Below are 7,828 nucleotides of genomic sequence, written 5' to 3'. Positions count from 1 at the left end.
TAGCCCAAAACATATCACGTGGACAAACTTTGTAACAATAAACCCAAACTTTTCTTAGAAGGTAAAATGCATACAACGAGGCGATCGTAATTTTGGTCACGTTATGAGGAGACACGAGTCACTGGAAAGGACAATAATGCGAGGAAAAGTTGAAAGTAGCAGGAAAGGAGGAGGACCAACATGAGATGGAATGGCGAAGGCTTTCACGGCCAGAATCACTGGGGTGTTGTGTAGTTTCCAGGCTGTATGGCCGTGTTCTAGTACCATTTTCTCCTGACGTTTCGCCTGCATCTGCGGCTGGCATCTTCAGAGGATTCTCTGGTCCACAAAAGTCAGCCTAGTCTACTCTGACCAGCAGCCACCCTCCAGAGGTCTTTCCTATCACCTATCACCTATCACCTGGTATTTTTAACCTGATGGTCAAATGAAGGCTCTGAAGGTTTGTTACGTGAGCACTACTCAGTATGTTTCAGGAAACATGTTCCTCGGCGGCGCTGAGTGTAGAAAGCCGAAGTTACATGTAAATCCAAGTGCAAAATCCCCTAAATGAATCAAATCCCTCCCTTCAAAAGAAGAAGAGGAGGAGGAGGAGTTTGGATTTATATCCCACCTTTCTCTCCTGTAAGGAGACTCAAGGTGGCTTACAAGCTCTTTTCCCTTCCGCTCCCTACAACAGACACCTTGTGAGGTAGGTGGGGCTGAGAGAGTTCCGTGAGGACTGTATCTAGCCCAAAGTCACCCCAAAGGCTTCATGTGGAAGAACCGGGAAACAAATTTGGTTCACCAGATAAGCCTCCGCCACACAGGTGGAGGAGCGGGGAATCAAACTTGGTTCTCCAGATTAGAATCTACCTGCTCTTAACCACACCACGAAGACAGAGGTGGTGAGATCCCGTTTGATGTTCTGCATCCTTGCAACTTGTTTGTTGCATGGTTGGGTACCTTGAGTCACACATGAATCTGCCTTATACTGAATCAGACCACTGGTTCATCAAAATCAGTATCTTCCACTCTGACTGGCAGCTGTTCTCCAGGGATCTTTCTCATCATCTAGAAGAAGAGGAGAGTTTGGATTTATATCCCCCCTTTCTCTCCTGCAGGAGACTCAAAGGGGCTGACAATCTCCTTGCCCTTCCCCCCTCACAACAAACACCCTGTGAGGGAGGTGGGGCTGAGAGAGCTCCGAGAAGCTGTGACTAGCCCAAGGTCACCCAGCTGGTGTGTGTGGGAGTTCACAGGCTAATCTGAATTCCCCAGATAAGCCTCCACAGCTCAGGCAGCAGAGCTGGGAATCAAACCCGGTTCCTCCAGATTAGATACACGAGCTCTCAACCTCCTACGCCACTGCTGCTCCTACCCCCTTGGTCCTTTTAACTGGAGGTGTTGGGGATTAAAATGGGACCTTCTGCTTGCTGAACAGACAGGGCTGGAGCGTGTGCGGACCACGCCCTGCCCCGGCACACGGCCGGTGCGTCGCGCACCCCCCCTCTGCCCCCTTGGCGCTATGCCCCTACGAACATATATTCTGCCACTAAGCCACTGTCCCTCTCAGAAGGAAATAAGGCAGGGTATAACTATTTTAAAAAACCCTCTCCAGGAATCCCAGTCAAGCACCAAACAGAATACAATAGTACAGTATGAGTAATAAGCATCCCTTTATTTGCTGACACCATTACAAAAATGGATTACATAAGCAACCAAAAAAAAAAAAGAAGAAGAATGTTTACTTGAAGGTGGAAGTCGGAGGCCGCTACTTCCAAAACGTATCTAAGTAAAAGTGTGCATACCGTCAGTATTAAAAGGTTATTTGTTCACGGCTGTCGTTGCTACGTCAGGTGTGTGTCTGAACAAGTTTCACTGAGCATAGTAAAGATAAAAGGTTACACGTTTACTGTAGCTCCAAGGAATGTAAAGCTCTAATTATCCAAACCGCTTTATCTTTTTTAAATTATAAAACTAAACTCTGGAGTGTCTACAGAGTCTTCTTCATCTGGTTTAAATCAGTAGTCTAACGAGGAGTAGAAAAGACAACGCCCGACTCGGTGTTTGACGAAGTAGAAAGGGTGAGCACATAAATAAGGCTTTAATTTGGCAAAATATAAAATACAGTGCCTTCCGCTACCCTCAAAGGAACGACCACCCAGGAATTTCATTCTGCAAAACAGAAAGAGAAGAGGAAACAGAGTAAGTGGTTTGCATCGTCACAGATCCTCTAGAAGCGAAATCAAACTCCAGAACCCACTGAACCAGAATCCAGCTTTCTAGAGAATCCTGACACACGTAGCTGAATATTCGCAGCCTGCAGAGCCAGAAACACAGGAATCTAAATTGTACTTTTAAACAGAAACCATCTGCTGCCTGGAACAACTAGATTCGGGTCCAGTAGCACCTTAGTGTCCAATAAGATTTTTGGAGATATGAGGTTTGTGTGCATCGAGGAATGCCGCTGTAAATTTCGTTGTGCGTGCACAATGACAATAAAATGCTTATGCTTATGCTTATGTTTCAAGAGTCCAAAGTCCCTTCACCAGAGTTTTAACTCTGGAAATCTCATATCCCAAGGCGCTACTGGTCTTGAGTCTTGCTCTTCTCCTGTGGGCCAGCATGGCTCCTGTGTGAAACCATTTTGATGGCATCTGGAAGAGATATCGGCCCCTTCTGCACATGCAAAATAATGCATTTTCAAACCACTTTCACAACTGCTTGCAAGTGGATTTTGCCATTCCGCACAGCTTCAAAGAGCACTGAAAGCAGTTTGAAAGTGCATTATTCTGCATGTGCGGAATGAGCCATTAACAGTTTGGAAAAGATTTAAGCATCCCTCGCTCAGCCGCAGAACCCAGCCAAATAACCTTGGGCCTGTCCCGAACTCTTAACCTAATCTACCCTCACAGGGCGGTGGCTGTGAAAATCAAGCGCAGGAGGGGAAAACAATGTGAAGAGTCACTTTTCGGTCCCTAAACAGGGAGCAAAGTGGGATATATACATACATAAAACCTTTATTAGGCATAATACCAATATAACAACCAGCATTATCCAGACAAATGTTCCATACATAAAACCACCACAGGTATTATTCCAAAGTTCCTAAAAGGAACCCAGCTACAGAATTTAAAATCACAGAAGAAGAGTTGTTTAGTAGGAATGCAACCTTCCCGGCAACAGAGTATTCCTTAAACTTAGCAGGAAGAAGAGTCAAAAGCCTGGTCCTCGCTTCCTCGTATTTGGGGCAGTTGAGCATTATATGTTCCATGGATGGCACCACTATAGTACAGTGGGGGTGTTTCCGCTCTTGTGAGTCAATTTTAAGAAACCTCCCTTGGAGTACAGAACAAGGGAAGGAATTACAATGAGCCCTTGTGAAAGTGGGATATAAGTTTGCGAAATAAACATGATCGTAAGTTTAAGAATCGGAATAGATGCTCCCATCCCTCCAGGTCTGTCAAAACAGGCCACAAAAGACTGCCAGTGAAAAGGTGCTGTGGACACTGAAAATCCTATTCCGAGGTGGAGAAGCAGGTGCGCCCTCACTCCCCAAATTCAGAAGTGCATTGTGGGAAAATGATGCCCAGGGACAACACCTGCTCCAGGTGCCCCCTGCCCCCACGTGCTTGGGGGCGGGACTTGGGGGCGGGGGCAGCTCAGCGGTGGGGAAGGGAGGACTATGCCGAGCGCTCACCCCTCGTCTGAGCCAGGAACTTCCTCACGGCCCGCAGCGCATCCCCTTCTGCGCCTCTGGCTGCTACCATGGAGTAGCACCATAATAATCAAGGCAGGTGTACAACAGGTACTGTCACAAATATTACACCCATGCGAACTCCAACTCACTAGGTGAGTATCATTTTAACATTATCTTACTATCACAAATATACAAAAAATGTTTAGTAAGTACGCCATCAGGTACGGCTATAAAACCTCTAGATTAGGTTTTTATTTCGGCAGTCCTTTGTCAAGCCAATAATTGTTGTACAAAGTATTCTTTTTCTTACTCCTCTAGGAGCACAACTGTTTTTTCTCACATGAGATCCTGATATCCAGAGAGAAGGACTATTTAAAGAAGAGCCATTCAAGTGAAACTTGAAATTCCGTTTGGAAACTATCTAGTGTAAGAAAAAACAGTTGTGCTCCTAGAGGAGTAAGAAAAAGAATACTCTGTACAGCAATTATTGGCTGGACAAAAGACTGCCGAAATAAAAACCTAATCTAGAGGTTTTATAGCCATACCTGACGGTGTACTTACTAAACATTTTTTGTATATTTGTGATAGTAAGATAATGTTAAAATGATACTCACCTAGTGAGTTGGAGTACGCATGGGTGTAATATTTGTGACAATACCATGGAGCAGCAAACAGGCACCAGGGATGTGTGTCGGGCAGGGGAGGGATGTCTGAGCCGTCCCATGGGTCGGCGCGGGGGAGGAGGGGGTGGGATCATCTGACACCCCCCCTTCCGTCCCCAAAAAAAATGCCCCTGTCCAAATTACAATGGTGTTATGGTTCAAGAAGCCGGCGAGACACAATACAGTTGCCAGGAACTCAGCTGTTAAACTGGAGACGAACCAAACGCAGCCACCAGCTTACAGCAAGCTTACGAAGCCTGTAAGCCTCTCCAAAATTCTCTTCGTACAGCAGCGCACCCCCCTCAAGCTCCTACCTAGTAGCTGGTAGTGTTCTCTTCCCTTCATGAGCATCTGGTTGACGGAAGCAAGCAGTTTCTTGAGATGGGCAATATCCTGACTGAGATTCACGGTCAAGTTGGTGCTTTTATCGGGGCCAGCCTGGAAAATATGAGGGGTGGGGAGTTAAGAACCACGTAATCCATCGTGTGGGGAGATAGGCCCGCCTCTCCTCCTGCGCTTGGCCATGACCGCTCAGCAGCACCCTCTTCCGCTGCCGCCCTGCCAGCGGGCAAGATCAACCACTGCTCGTACACATGCTGTGCTCTGCAGTCGCCCACATCCTACGGGAGGGCTTTCTGCATTATATTTTTACTTAATACCATTTCTTGCATTGTTTAACAGGTCATGTTGAATACTTCTGCTTTGGGGAAGGCTGTTAATGCATGCAGTGCTTCGCAGTGGGTTTTCCCATGGTTTGCTGCTTTAATGGGTTTCTCCCACTGCGAAGTGAACACGGCCGATCTGATCTGTGCTTTCTCCCGCCCCCACTTCCTTGTTATACCCGTGCGGTGAGGAACTGCTGTTGTGTAGACAGGAAATGTTGGGAGGAGAAAGGAAACTGGAACATAAGAACATAAGAATATAAGAACTAGCCTGCTGGATCAGACCAGAGTCCATCTAGTCCAGCACTCTGCTACTCGCAGTGGCCCACCAGGTGCCTTTGGGAGCTCACGTGCAGGAGGTGAAAGCAATGGCCTGCTGCTGCTGCTGCTGCTCCTGAGCACCTGGTCTGCTAAGGCATTTGCAATCTCAGATCAAGGAGGATCAAGATTGGTAGCCACAGATCGACTTCTCCTCCGTAAATCTGTCCAAGCCCTTTTTTGTGAAGAAAGCAAAAACGCATGCTAACTCCCTTTGCTTTTCCTGCAAGGGGGAGGTTGTGTTTTACCAGGTTTCAAAAACCACGGGGCTTCTCTGATCTGCCGCATGGTGAGATTGGGAAGAAGGATACATGTGCACGACCAAGAGGATGATCAGCAGGGAATGTACGCTCACTACAGGGCGGACCACAAGTGCAATAATGTCTCAGATTTCTGCAATCCTAATCCCATTGCATGGTTTATTAGACTGTACCAACTTACATTATAGAATCCTTTGGAGCGTCCAGTCACTGATGTGGTGCCCCCTCTCTGCTCTCTGCCCTTGCGCTATTACACCAGGGTTCCCCTCATATTGAGGGGCCCGCCATCCCCACTTCTTGGGGTAGGTTTTAATTGGGGTTTTCTGGACGCCCTTGTTTATTTATCTATTTAATTATTAACCGCTGTTTTATATGAAGTTTTAGGATGTTTTATTGATTATTAATTGGATGGAGCCTATGTGTTTGTTTACTGTGTTATGATTTGCTCCTTGTTCAATACCGTTTGAATTATGTTGTTCACCGCCCGAGGTCTATTAGACCTGTCATGGCTGAGCTGAGGATTTCCTTCGAGGCTTTTCAAAGGTGGGACATCTTAAATAACATGTTCTAATGTATCTATTTCATTTAGAGGGCAGGGCAGCCTCTTTCATAAGGGATTTTCTTGTATTTGATCTCCATTGAGTAGGAAACGGTTATAAGCCCTTTCTATAAATCCTCTAAAACCTTTAAAATGCTGTCAGACTTCACCCCTTCAAAATGATTTCTCCCCCTCCTTTTTTAATCTGAGTTGAATTGATGCTTCCGTGCTTCATAGCCTTGTGCTGCAGTCCATACCCCTCGTCTACTCGATGCTTCGAAGATTGGGCCATGAGAATTAAAAGAACACAGAAACGCTTGCAAACAAATCCATGAGGGGAACCGAAAGTGCACTCAAAAATGGTAATTGAGGAGGAAGTTCAGAGAAGCATGGAAACTTATCTATCTCAAGACGCGAAATAATGCATTTTCAAACCGCTACAACTGCTTGCAAGTGGATTTGCCATTCAAGCATTAGCTTCAAAAGAGCACTGGAAAGTAGCTCTTGAGTGCATTATTCTGCATGCTGAATGGTTTCCAAGTCAATAGTTGCACAGCAACTGAAGAGAGTTTTCAAAATGTTTCAGCCAGATTATAGTTGTTTTAAATGGGATTATTTCAAACATTTTGAAGCTGAAACGGAAACGCTTAGTAAACAATGCAGGGACTCCCCTGAGGAAACATTTAATTTGTTGCCTCAAAGGATTTCAACATTTGTACAGAAAACCCATCATGAAGTCAATAAACACATGATCATACCTGAGGCAGCTCATTGGTCCATGTAGCACGGTTGTCTCTCTCAGACAGGCAGAAACTGATTTTTCCCAAGAGTAACTCCATAAGATCCTTTAGTGCAGAGTAGAACCTGAGGCCAGACGATGCCTCTTCTGCCCCTTGCACTGTGGCTCCATCGGTGCCGAGCCGCTGGGTCTCCATCCTGCCTCTGCAGGCAGGCTGGCGCACTCAACCTGCCTGCGTCGGGCTGGGCCGCTGGCCAAGGATCTGGCCTGCCCCATTGGAGCCAGGGCGGGACGCTCGGTGGCTGAGACTGAGCCACTGGGTCTCCATCCTGCTCTCGCCCTGCAGGTGCAGGGTGGACGATCCACGCTTCTCAGAATGAGCGGAGTAAAAGGTAAAACCAATATATACAGTAAGTTATCTTCATTTTAAATGTCAACAATTATTTATGGCTCCAAGTGTTTCTTTCCATGGAAAAACGGGTCCAAATGGCTCTTTGAGTGTTAAAGGTTCCCTACCCCTGCTTTAGTGGAAGATACTAGAACTGAACCTAGATCTTGGAATTTGACCTAAAAGATCATCAGTTTTGAGAACCAGTTCCTGTCTTTGAGTGGCAGGGTTTCAGCCTGCACCATGGAAGCATCTGCTCTGGTTTTTTCTCCTCCTCACATTGAATCTGAACCCTGTATGCAAAGTGGTGCTCCACCACCAAACAATCCTTCCTTGTACATATACAACCCATGCCATTCATCAGAAAAATCACAGATTGTGGCTAGGGGCTTAATTTGAAGAAGGGGATCACTGGGGATTTCAGAACCAGTTTCTAAGTCTGCCTTGAGTGGTAGGGGTTTAAGTTCATGTGCCAAGAAGCTCCATTTTGGCTTATCTTTTCTCCTCCCCATGTTGAGTTTCTTTTCCTTGCTCCTTGGCATGAACCAGTAAACAAGGCCCCTCGACCAACAAGTAGCAGCC

General features: G+C 46.3%; 1 long non-coding RNA gene across 1 annotated transcript; it reads right to left on the bottom strand.

Moving 5' to 3' along the window:
• Positions 1 to 1,638: 1,638 nt before the first annotated feature.
• LOC125427537 lies at positions 1,639 to 5,251 on the bottom strand. Its single transcript, XR_007243706.1, has 2 exons — positions 4,656 to 5,251; positions 1,639 to 2,154 (listed from the first exon to the last, which is right to left on the bottom strand). It is a non-coding gene; the product is annotated as an uncharacterized LOC125427537 (long non-coding RNA).
• Between the last annotated feature and the right edge of the window lie 2,577 nt (positions 5,252 to 7,828).

Source organism: Sphaerodactylus townsendi, linkage group LG02, assembly GCF_021028975.2.
Source record: "Sphaerodactylus townsendi isolate TG3544 linkage group LG02, MPM_Stown_v2.3, whole genome shotgun sequence".
Classification (NCBI taxonomy): Eukaryota; Metazoa; Chordata; class Lepidosauria; order Squamata; family Sphaerodactylidae; genus Sphaerodactylus; species Sphaerodactylus townsendi.
Note: the sequence above shows the minus strand (reverse complement) of the source record. Positions and strands in the feature narration are given on the sequence as shown.